At 42.5% G+C, this 12,809-nt stretch overlaps 1 protein-coding gene across 2 annotated transcripts in view; it reads left to right on the forward strand.

Annotated features, from left to right (window-relative positions):
• Positions 1-12,809, forward strand: part of LOC111249106 (calcium-dependent secretion activator-like) — a 64,477-nt gene that overhangs the window by 7,217 nt on the left and 44,451 nt on the right. Inside the window, exon 2 of one of the 2 annotated variants that reach the window (XM_086987186.1) lies at positions 1,213-1,516. The exons of the other annotated variant lie outside the window; for it this stretch is intronic. The gene's annotated coding sequence lies outside the window, so the exon portion shown is untranslated. The remainder of the gene's footprint in view (positions 1-1,212; positions 1,517-12,809) is intronic. 2 annotated transcript variants of the gene reach the window in all.

Here is a 12,809-nt window from a genome sequence, read left to right on the forward strand (position 1 = left end):
AGACTATGTTATTTGCGAATGCGAACTAGGCTTAATCCTGCTTAATTAATCCGGGCAGGGTTAAATCGGCTAAGCGCAGGGGTACTGTATTCCTGCATACACGACTGGCTTTAGCGGCTATCGAAAAATTCCAGATATGCTTGCAAATCTTTTCGTGTTGGAGAGGACAAGCAGGTGCTCAAATTAGGAACACATCCGAAGCCCTCGTCTATACGATGTAGTGCGCGAGCTACTAAATAATGAATATTAGTTGTTTTCGAATTTTCGTCTGTCGAAATAAAAAATTCACAGTAATTCATGGCATATACGGGGCAAATTGAGATTATTTTTTTTGTTTTTATAACGTCGGCGTCCAGGTTAAGCAAACTCAGTGATCCATACCTTTTTACATAGGTTGTGTTTCTGCCATACTAATATATTAACAAATGTGGGCAAAGTAATAGGAAAATAAAAAAAATGCTGTATTCGATAGAATGAATTTTTGCAGGTTATCTGCTAGTATTCGCCTGATAAGCTTCTAGATAAAATTGAGCCTGTGGCAAATACAACTTTCGAGTGATGCTTCAAGGCGGTACTCATAGCAATGGCGAGTGTCAGGATATGATTTCGAGCACTTTTTGTATCATCGATGGTTATCCATTAGACGTGCCTGGCTTGACAGCAATTCTTGGCCGGATATCCGATAACAATACATACAGCCAATCTCGAGCCCAGATAACCTCTGATCTTTTCAGAGGGACGCGATTAGCATCAACTGAATACTGCATATGTATCCTGCGCAAGAGATATAACCCTCGCTACAGATGCAGATGCGATAATAATGATCTTTAAATATTATAAGTGCATGCTATATTGGCAAACTGGGGCATGGGAGTGTTCACAAGAATGCTCATAGACCAATAGAACACTGACCACTATACCGCATCACGGCGACGCTGTTATACTCCTTCGAAGTGCTGAAGTATAATAGTAAATAGATGTATCTAAATAATCACCAAGAGTTCATCCACATAGCAACAGCCATCTCTATGAGTATACATAATCAGAGTTGGACGAAACGCTGGGTTCACTTTTGTTTATAATACTATAATGTCTTTGTGGCCTTTGATCTCGCTCAGATCTATGAGGAATACTTAATGAATGTATAAAAATACCTTGCATATTCACAACTCTTTATACGCGTGTTTCGCGTCTTCCTGTCACGTTCCACAGTTTAGGACTTCGGAAAAGCTCCTAAAATTATGCGGGGCAGGAAAGTCCATCAAGTGCCACACGGAGTAAAAGGGGCAGGGCTAGATACGGGGACCTGGCACATGGGACCCTGACGCCTTTAATAAGGGGCCTATATACGACGAAGGACGCATATTCTTATGGCCGCATCCGACCGTGTTGGATTAACTCAAACTAGTTCAAGCGGCTGTCGAAAGAGACGATGGAACAAAACTCGCAGGCGTCAGCTCGCCCACACATTGGAGATTGCGTCTCTGAAGCATAGCACCTCATCTCGAACAGTTCAGTAAGGAAAAAACTAATACATTATCGATTTGCCTTTACTTGTATACCCTAACTTAAGCCATGGTTACTGGTAGTTAGAAAGATGTCGTTCTGCACTATTAAATAACATTCATACATAATAGCTATATTGTAGTTGTTCTTAGGGCGAAGCATAAACATATATAAGCATCGATTTTTTTTCTATATTTAATCTTTATCTTATTATGGATACGATTATTTTTATGTTTATATGTTTCACCAGGAAAACTTCTAGAAGCAGTAATTGCTAACGGCTTATAGTATTTATCATAACCATTTCTACCTTGCGTGTCCTGCCAGATGGCGCCATCACATACACAGACACCAATGGAGAGCGCTGGAACAAGAGTACCACTTAATTAACGTTTAACATAGTGACGTCCTTGAACCGCCTATGCACTGCAATTTTAGGTAGACGTTATACACAGGATATGACATAAGCAAAAACACCCCGTTGTGAAATCATTTTTGACAGATATAGTTTGAAAATTATCAAAAAAATAGTGACGTCTTTTTCAAAGACACATGAAACTGTACGGGTCCTATTTGTTCTCGATTTTTTCTGGCAATATTATATGTAGATCGCCTCTCGAGATGTGCAACACAGCGCATTCTAGTCCTACCTAATAGGCCCCCAAAACCGAAACGAGTCAGACAAGCAAGACACTATGAGGCAGTGTTTTCTTGTACAATTTAACGCCTACAGACACCAACGAAAAGAACGGGTTATTGAACATCAGGACGACACCTCGCTAGTTATAGGCTAGATACGAATGTCTGCAAATTCCAATTAGGGGATTGAATTGGCGAAAATCTAGACACCTATTCCCAAGGCCAATAACTCATATCATTAAATCTGATTAAGTATCTGAGCTGATCAATGATTCGAAGTCCACCCGTTTGTGACTAATTTATTAATTGCTTTACGTGACATGATTCGATGGGTCGAATGTAGTGCTACCATCAGTATTTTTCCACACCATAACAAGCAGCATTCCCGATGTCACAACGGAAACAAAAAAAACATTAACTTGAATAAATCCTCATCATGGACACGTAATCAGCAATGCCTAATTTTTCATTGTTTATTATTCTGCCTCTTATAGCCCATGTTCAGTGTGTATCGACTTGTTCAGAATGGTGCAATACCATGCAGCTTGGCACTTCCATATTTTTTAATGTTTAGTACACTTAAATCACATTAGTCGATCAATAAGCCAATGATAGATATATAAATAGAACAGAAAAGTGCGCGTGGGCAATTCTTTCGTATAATTAGACCCCTGCCAGTGGACTAATCGCAAAATGGCTAAATACCTTCCGTAAATAGATACTTGAATCCGTCATGAGGCTTTACTCAACCGAACGAAGTCGAACCAGCTTCGCAAGTCGGCCAGATGCTTGAAAAGACAAGAGCTTATTGGCTCTCTAAAATAGAGAGGTAAATAGTAACCTGTCCCACAGCTAAAGCTAATTTCAGAGATAGCGCAGTATTTTTACAAATTAAGAGATTTCAAACCCTAAAAGTTAGCCCTGCTAAAATCGCTTCTGATGAGTCAACAGGGTGCGGCTGAACTGGGTCCCAAGGAGTCGAGGCTGGAAGCCCTGACGCTCTACCTTTCCTGAGATGAAATAGTAAACTTGACACGTAGGTAAATAAGCCTACACGGACATGAATGTGGATTGCTGAATAACGCGTCCAAAGAAATAGAAGGCCAAAAAAGATCATCGCGTTGATGAGAACCACTTTTCAATTCCAACAACATGCCGCTTCGTTATACGAAGAGCAAATCGTCGCTTCTACCATAGTTTAGTAGTCTAGTAGTCCGGAGTTTTCACAGGTCATTTGTTAATACTATGCGATGATTGTATGCTTCTAAATAGGGATCTTGTCAAAGTCAGTATCCGGTACACATTTCGACACGGATCACTATGCTAATGAACGAAGCAATCCTATAGTGAACCCTGCTATTTTCTCCATACACTCCGTTCGAATTCGAAAGATTCAGTCCTTCTCTGACCTACTGTTCGAGAACATCTACGTGAATGCAGTAGCATAAACTTGAGACATATATATATAAGTTACCGTAATAAAGCAGATAGATAAATGATTACGGATAGATAAATGATTACGAATATACCTTTTTCGCATGGTCGTATAAGTTTGAAATATTTTTAAATAAATAGATTTGGCAGTCGTCCATATTATGTCACAGTATACGCTGAACCTCGTGTTTTCAGTGCTTACTCAACAGAGAGGGATAAAATATATGAAGGCCTAATTAGATACAGCATGTTTATAGGCACAAACCATGCTATGGGTCAGGTTTTATATATTATAAATATACTCATAAAACAGCCAGCACAAAACACCCACGGATGGTTTTCAGCCCGATGGAATATTATCCCATCAGGCCATTACAGAAGTTGCTAATGCGCCCCCTATAAATATTTATGGTAGTTCAGAGGGTTGAGCCTCTCGTTACTAGCGGGATTTCGATCGCGGCTTGAAGACCCCTCAGCGACACGTCGTACACAACCTGTGTCAATGAATATTCATGTAGACGAAAAACTACTTTAATTTAAATATTATACAACGCAGAACTTTCGTACACGCCTTCAGTACGGACAGTGTATTCAGTAGTCTAGGCGAAGGACAGCCATAATTATCATTGTTATTAGCACTGTCTAAGCCATAAACGTGGCAACTCAAGTTTATTTTTTCTGAACAACTTCTCAACGCTGAAAAAGATAAGGCGCTCCTTCTGGTCAGAGACCTAGAAAACTATTGGAAGCCCAGCAGCGTCCGTCTGGAGGCCCACCAAACCATCTCCGTTCAATAGAAACGTGATTGTTCGTTCTACTGACGAATTATTATAAAATATGAATGGGAGGTATCATACGGCGGACCTTCTAATGTAGTAGCGATTTGACGCTGCGCCGACTACTTAGATATTACGGGATTTCCCCTATGAAAGAAGGAGCAAGAGGCATCTTCATGAGTAAATGATCTTCTTCATGTATTGCGGTCCACGCGGCCGTACACACATCTGGCAATATCTTGCAAAGCATAAACGATGGTGCTCAGTTGTTTGTGCAAGTTATAGACAATACTTATGTATATGTATAGAGACGGGAGGAAGTCGGGTCACGCAACGACTTACCGTGGCAGCATATTTGGAGTAAGGACCTTGGAGCCGCCTACATGGCGCAACCGAAATGAAGCGGGCGTGGTTGAACTGTTTCACCTTCGGTGCGCTGAGGTGTGCCGAAGGATGCGTGTAAACCAGTACTAGACAAAACCATTCGCGAATGCGCTAATGAAATTGTTGTCGCTGTTAGTATGTTTTTTGTTTAAGGTTAAGGTTTGTTAATCGTCTGATGGCATACACAAGTTCCTTCCTATAACGTATCGGCTATTTATTTAATGGTGCGTAGGTCCGATCGCTGTCTCGTAGAATTTCTCAGACATCTGGCTCGGCAGGACACTAAGGTGGCGTGCTATTATTAGTATCGACCGTATTCGTTATCGCTTGTCGTACGCCACAGCTTCTAGGGACAACAATAGCATAATGTCGCTAGAACATTGTGGAAAATATCGCAGGGATCCGACGAGGTGCAGACTACTAGAGACACGTTGTGGTCTAGGTTCGAGTGCGTCCGGAATAACCCTTAGTTAGGGAGTTAGTATAAATGCCTTTAACGCATGGTAAAGGAAATTTTTTTTAATTCTCTTGTTAATCATAGAACTGGCTGGACACATTAAGCGATTGTAAAGGAAGGGAGTATAAAATCCAGTAATAACATTAAAAAATATAGAGCTGTAACGAAAAACCAGTTTTGATCACTTGCATGATAAAAATACGTATTGGAAATATATACACCCGTCAAATCAAAGTATACGTGCACATCGGTCTTTTGCGGCCGATATAATGTCAAATCGTTTGATTGTTTGGCAACGAACTACTACTGGCGGATGTTAGCGGCAACGTAAACTGATGCAACAGCTGACGATTCAGCTACGTAACAGATCAGCGGAGAAAATAGAAAAATACGTAACTCGGGTCAATAAGTTTGTTTGTTTACCCTAAGTTTACAGAGCTGAAACGCGCGTAAACGAGCTAATAATGTATACGCTCATGAGTGACATTCATAATACAGATGTGCATTAGATTGGTTTTCTTTAAAGCAAATCGTATCCTGCTATCGACGGCAAGCCTGTCTTATGATGAACATCCCGCGTCTCACCTTCAGATGATGCCGTATCCAACTAGGGCTGGGAAGTCAAAGGGATTCCCCTTTGACTTCCCAGCCCTACGTGTACTATATGAAATTATTTCAGTTGCGTCGTTCTGCACATCAGTAAATTGTCGCAGTTGCTTCTCAATTTAGGTTTCCCCGTGAAACAAGTTCTTCACTCTGAGGCGTATTGAGCCGGACTACAAACATTGTCCTCCTTTTAAATTATTCCTAGATTACCAATCAGTTTGACTGATCCGGCAAAGCTATTTAAAATCAAGGTGGTTGTTCCAGACAATCTGCCAGAGAGCCCCTGAACCCTGATAATTAAATGAAGTACATATGCTTGGTCACGATATTCGGCAAGCTATGCGTAGGTTCCACTATAGACTTTACAGAACATCGTATTTCCACAAGCCTGATGACACATCTAGGTGCCCTAGATAGCGGGATAAATTGTAATAGATATCGCGCCGCTCGTCGGCTCCTACTATCATTTTTAGGACAATTTTTAGGGCATGTCTAAAGTTAGTTTTCAAGCTTAGCAGGACTCGTATAATCCATATGATGCAAAGTGTTTTAAATGATTTTGAATGGCCCTGTGCACTTACCCAGATATTGAAATATTGTATTGTTGATTCGTATATCTAAAGTTTTTGAAGAGATTTTTACGTAAATTTCCCAGTGAGCGAAACGTCAAGCGGTCAGAGAATTAACGGTCCACTGTTTTTTGAAAACTAGTTTGCGTTTGTAATCTAGTTGCTTGCTACTAATCCCATGACTGCGCAACGCTGACATGTTTGAGTACTTTCGGCTACGTGATACGGATGTAAGCGCACTCTGACCTTCTGGTAGACACCCAAGTAATAGGAGTGACAATGAATTTGGTAATCCTTCTCCTAGCTGGCCTTTTTAGGTTGCTCGTATTGAGTTCGCTAGCCTTGTAACGCTAAACGGCAGTAACAAGACCTGTCATAGCATATGCATGTGGCAGTACACTGAGGAAAGAGTTTTTCCGATAAGGCCTAATAACTAGTTAAAAAAACTAGACTTGGATAGAGTCTCTCAAGGGGTCGTTTTTGGACTCTGATATTATAACAGGAACTCGAAAAAATACTGACGTTTGCCGAGTGGGATTCTAAAGTTCAACCTCTATTTTGGCCGAATGTCTAGATTTTTATTTATTGCTCCTACGTCAACGGTGACACGTGATTAATCTGCATATTACGGCTCAAAGCTCTAAAAAGATACTGGGATTCAGCATTTTTATTGAACAGAAATGCCTGAAAAAAAATATGTGCTTTTTTCTGATGATTAAATAGGTCTCTAGCTGTAGGCATGCACCTATTCTTCTTAGCATCTAGATACGTAAGGCCATTCGCGACAATATTTCTATCGCTAGGTCAAGCTATGTAGTATATTTTACATTATTCATTTTCGATTTCGGTGCATCTAGGAACGGCATTATATCGAAAGCATTAACCGTTCCTCACTTCCTCGTATCATTCGACGGGACAAGAACGATAAATTTGAATTTGGCGACCTTTCTAAAGCTAAACAGAACACTTCTGAATGATGATTCGGTAATAACTTTTTGTGGTTAGTGTATCCGGCAAACTACAAAAGAGGAATGCTTAAAACAGCAGCAGCGGTGGCGTACGTGTGCATGTGTGTGAGCGTGCCCAGAGATCGGGTATTCTCGCGAATCATCGCGGATTCGAATTAGCCTAATCCAGTCCACTATGCATTGACTTCTACGCAAGGTACTAGTTTCACCTTGTTAACATTTAGTGGGTTCGTTTTGTTGATTGCTGGCCAGGGGACCCTCAGTTAATGTTCATTATCATCTCCGCCGTCTATTTTCGACCCTGGCGGCGCTATACCATTGACTATATAGGGCTGGCTTTGTTCCCACCGACACGCTTTTTCCGTAGCTCCTGTCTCCTAACTCGTGTAGCAAATGAGACAGTCTCCTGCCTACCAGCATGTGCAGATCCGAACTATTTTTTTTGGCTCAATTATACGGCGCACGTTACTGGGTTGGCCGCATCGGACCCCGCGCAGCCACTGCCACAGCCAGCATCCCTGTCAGCGTAGTTGTTCTCACTACGCCGTGTTAGCTGATCTTTCGATGGTTTCGAGTCGCAATTTACCAATGAGCCAAGCTGTGTGGTCGTTAACGATCCCGATGGTAGCTTCCGCATCACGGGAAGCGAGTCGTCAACATCAACATTGTCATCCCCATCAACCTTCATGGCCGAATTATCATTGTTGGCTGCCCGCACCTGAGCAAAGAGTCCTTGTTCCAGTTTGTGTGCAGACGATTTTTTTTTCATTTAAAGAACATGGGTGTGGGCGTTTGGAGTAGTGGTACTATCCAATGTAGCCATATTGATGGCGGCGATCACTCGCTGTTCTTGACGTTGAAAAGCCAGCTGCCTGTGTCAGCTGTTTTTGTCCGCCCGCAGCTGCCGTGCCAGTCTACCCGATCTTGTATTCAATGTGTTTATCAAAATATTATCCTGAGTAAGTGTGGCTGCAATGACAGAACTTGCTTATAGGCCGATTACGAAATAACGCGACAAAATGATGGTGACTTACACAATCCAGTCGCTATGTAGACATTCTATAGCAAAATTTATATCCGAACGAATATTTAAAGCTATCAGGCAGTGAAGTATAACACTGGGAGGCAGCTGCACGTTCATTGCCATGGCAATCTTAAATGTAGCTTGCTAACTCGATAGCTTGCGACATCTTACCCTCATCGCATGCCCATAGCCATAGCCTGCTGATGAGCATAATGGTCGACTTTGTCGTAGCGCCCGGTGGGACGACGTCATTGGTTCGGTTATGATTTCAATTTTTGGTCCGTTTGTGGCACACAATGGACAGTTAGTAACTGGACCGAGAGCACTCGAGGGCATACTCTCGAACGCTTAACTAACACTCATGCCAATTTTAGGGGATACGAATCGAAAATTTCGATAGCCAACTGGTGTCACCGTAAGTAAACCATCGCAACACTTTCTGACTGGACTATTAGCTTAGCTACAATTATCCTGCAAAGATTCAACGAGACGGTCCAGTGAGACATTGCGCGGAATAGCCCAAGCGAAGCAGGAGCGGATTGTTCGGTTAATCTCTATTTCCGTAGGTTTACGGAAAATTAACTTATTCCGCTGCAAACGCAGTGATATATTGCAACTTAGCGGGCAGCATAAGTTAGTTGGTAGGTGATAAATTATCAAACAACAAGGGAACCAGACATCGTATGGCGGCACAACAGAGGGTGCGTTACCGTATCTAGAATAATAGATTGCATTATATCTGCGACCAGTCTCATCCGCTTTCTCTACAGTCTCCTAAAGACGCAAGACTGATGCTACAATGATGTTTAATCGAGAAAACGATACGACACGCTTCTATACAAGATAATACACGACGATCGCGGTGACATTGAAGATCGCAGAATGCGCAAGAGGCGGCCGTTAAAAAGTTAAAACAAGAGAGTTGGAATAAAACAACATGTCAAGGCGAAACTTCTTATGCAGTTCTTCTTCTAGGTGCCCTTGTAGCTCGTTGCAACTTGAAATACCTTATCATACAATGTTTTCAATAATTCCCCTATATATATAGAAGAATGCTGCAAATTTACATAGTCGTTCATTTAAAATTCTTGTACCTTGCTCGCTTTCTCGTTGTATCGAGTCGCGTATTATTGCAGACACGTGCCAGCCACAGCTATCTGCTGTCTTTCCTACCGGATGTGTTTATGGTACCCTGCGTTACGGTTACATCACCCAACCGTCGGCCAGTTCCACACCGAAGCAGAACGGGGACGGTCGTTTACATGCTGACGAGAACACCTTGTGCGTTAACGGATCGAGCGCGTTCCAGTCATCGATGGGTACTTTGATCGAAACATGATACGTATCTCTAGCGTACTTTGCCGGTTTTTCTCATTTGTCGACATATAGCTGTTCTTCTTTCTCTCTCGGTCGTCCCTTTGTGGGACCTCTCTTGGGGTGCGCAACCCTCACCGTCGTCGTTCGTGGCCTCTTTCAAAAAGCTCTTTGAAAGGCGAATCTTGTTCGCCGACTTTTTTTTTCATCGAGTACTGCTGGAGGGTACTACAGCTACGGACCTTTTAGTTGCTTACTGATGGCATGGTGGCCGTAGGAGGCGACATGCATAGACTTAGAAGTAGTTCGTTAGGGTATTAGCTGAGGTGAAGTAGTAGATTTTTAAACAATCGTTCATCTACCTGGGTTTTTATTTACAAGACCCTTCAATTGATAAATAGGATAGATACTTCAGAATGCTTTTAGAACTGGTTTTTACCAAGGACCCCTTTTCGTAGCTACTGCCTTCCTGAATAGCCTGGTCCTCACATTATACAGTGCTGAACTCACATTAAAGTCGGCTATGACGATGTAGTTTTGCCAGCGAATCCGCCTAGACACAGGTGAGCAACTGGGTCGTATCATTGACACAAGGCGCTGACTGACAGAGATCATCTCTAACGTCTAGTCATAGCAAGTTGTTCAGTCACTGATTTCGTACTATACAAATAACGCCAGGTATATGATGGACCTTTATAGGAATTGCGGGGAACGGTGCTTGTAACCCTGTTCTGCCGGCTTTTCTTGTCGAACCTAGAGGAACATTACATACAACTATCTCTTGGAGGAAGATGCAGTTAATCTATTAAAGTCAGTCGTAAGCAACACACATTTACAGTTTATTTAGTACTTTCCCTTACCACCTGCGAAGACCCGTAGCTGGCTTAACGAAAGAGGGAGCTCAGTCCACCCGTTCGGAAAACGTTCTTACACTAATTAATTCGGAAGAGTACATAGTCATCAAATGCTAAACCACCTTGTTGGTTTTCTAATAAATGTGGGCCAGTTGCACTTCAACTACGCCCACTGTATGGGTCAAGCAAAAAAGCCACCACTGCTGTAACGACCCATCGAGAAAGTTGGGATACTATCTGTCGTATTAGTCTTATTTAAAGCTGAAATAACACTGAAAGGGTTGTAGATAAAAGGTTCGTTATATATATATGTTCCTGCTAATATCCTGCTGCAACGGCTTTACCGATAATACGCCATTGTTTGTTTTAGCTTAATCTTCCCAACACAGAGTTAATACGTATTATTAAAAAAGCCATTTATAACCATTATAACTATTCAGTTAAACAATTAAGTCGAGGATGATCACAATTCTCTTTTGCATAGCTTGTACTTGTGTGATTGAACAGCTATTGTCGACACATTGATTCAGCTTGACGAGATCGCCTTTCGTCTTGGGTATGCCCGCTTCTTTCTCGCCGCGAACTTCCTTGACCTGACCTAAGCAGGCTCATATCAAAGATTCAAAGAGGAAAGTAGCCACTAAACCACTGTTTCATTGGCCGCAAGCTTTACACCATGAATGATCATAGTTGGGTGTCATATGTAGATACGGACAGGCAGTCGGCTCGCTGTCGTCAGCGAATCATGCTGAAATATCCCAATTTGCCCCGAACGTACCACAGCTGATTTTCCTGGACCACAGATGGTAGTCTTCTTCTTAAAAATGCGTCATCTAATTTTTCCTCGTGAACTGGGGCCAAGCAAAACGAAGCGCACTGATCACCGACCCCAGACCCCTCTAATATATATATCGTAATATTCCAAACAAATTCGTCAAAAAAGCTGCTATACAGTATTGCTGGGCCGAATCTGCTGAATCGTATCTGATCTCGAACTAATAACTCGCCATCACTTCTCATTTTTAATGTCAGTTAATTCCAAGCTATACTTGTTCTTTGTCTGTGATCTCATACCCCGATAAAAACTGAATCACGCCCACGGTATTATATGCATATATAGCACGATGTGTGCACTGCATGCCGTGCAATCATTTCATTTCCATTATCATCAACTTCCTTCACCACCCGCCTTAATCTTCCTCTTGATGTTCTTTTTCGCTTTTATCAAAATAGCATTGTTCCGCGTTGCTATGTAAGCCGCTCTTTTCAAAGGATATCCACCCGTGAAGTCCGTGAAAGAGTAATACAGCCTGTAGGTAATGCAAACGCCGTCCGCTCGCTGTCTGTTGCTTGGACCTCGTTATTGAAGAAGGAAGTGAGATACAAGGACTGGTGATATGTATCGCTGCCACGTTGAACGCGTTGGTCCGAAGTGATGCGCTTTAGTGCATACAAAACCTTTTGACATTGGGGGCGCTGCGGCGATCTCTTATTATGATCTATAAAGCACATGCCGAATCGCCGGTGCCCCCCGGCAAATTGCAGTATGCAGCGCTTCCTGCTAAGGTTAAGGTTAAGGCAGCGGTAAAGGAATGGAGTAATGGCGAAGGCTGGAGTAAGCTACGCTACTGGCCGACATCTCGCTCCTGCGCAGATACGCGGATCCAGATAGCTGTAACAGCATCATACTCGAGCCGTAACGCTTCGGTGATCTTAAGCAGATTCAAGTTAGCCTATCTTGAAGCCAATGGCCTAAAGAACTCATGCCGGCCTTGGGTCGTCTTTCATTTACATCGATAGACCTTCCCGGCCCCACTTCACCCCCTTGATGCAGACGCGTAGTGCAGCAGCAACTGACGCTACACTGCAGAGCGGGCGTACCTCTCGGAAGGCTTTACGAAACTGTATACGTAGTGCTACTCTTTTGCACTTTGATATTTTCTTGCCCGCTATAATTGCTTCTCGCTGGTAGCTACTGCTGCATAATGTTGTGAATCATGTCACCCCATGGAGTGAATATATGCGATGTGTATAGAAACGTTACCCTGCTTGTTTTGGTTGCATCACCGTCGCCATCATTCGGATGGCTTCAAGGGCCATAGTGAAAATATGGGAAGCGCGTCAGTTCCCTCTAAAGGGGCGTCAGGATGATGACGCACCAGCATAGACGATTTCGAGTGCGTGTGCTATATAGTTTTCAGCTTCAGCATCGTCTTATAATATGTTTATAAGTTGAAGGCAATTCACTTAAGCAGTGCACTGAATTTAAAGAATGCCT

This window comes from Varroa destructor, unplaced genomic scaffold, assembly GCF_002443255.2.
Source record: "Varroa destructor unplaced genomic scaffold, Vdes_3.0 BEIS01000004.1, whole genome shotgun sequence".
Classification (NCBI taxonomy): Eukaryota; Metazoa; Arthropoda; class Arachnida; order Mesostigmata; family Varroidae; genus Varroa; species Varroa destructor.